The following is a 292-nucleotide window of genomic DNA, read 5'->3' as shown; positions in this document are numbered from 1 at the left end:
CCCAACACAAACCAACCCCCAACTTTTCAAAGTTGGAATCTCAGTTTAGTTTCTGGCGAAATTTCCCAGGATCCTTTTCCCAGAAGCCCTATTGGGAGACCCCACCCCTCGTCCAGACTCCCTTTGCATTCCTGCAGCTCTTAAAGGCACAGCCAGGAAAAATAAACATGGATCTACCACTATCTCTGAACAGCCAGTGCACGGGGCTGCATCACTGCTTGGGCAGAAAGGTACAATGGGCTACAGGCCTGGCCACCCAGGCTGACAGCTGAAAAATCTCAGGATGGAGCTG

Source organism: Saimiri boliviensis, chromosome 6 (genome assembly GCF_048565385.1).
Source record: "Saimiri boliviensis isolate mSaiBol1 chromosome 6, mSaiBol1.pri, whole genome shotgun sequence".
Lineage (NCBI taxonomy): Eukaryota > Metazoa > Chordata > Mammalia > Primates > Cebidae > Saimiri > Saimiri boliviensis.
The sequence above is the reverse complement of the archived record's forward strand: the minus strand, read 5'-3'. Positions refer to the sequence as shown.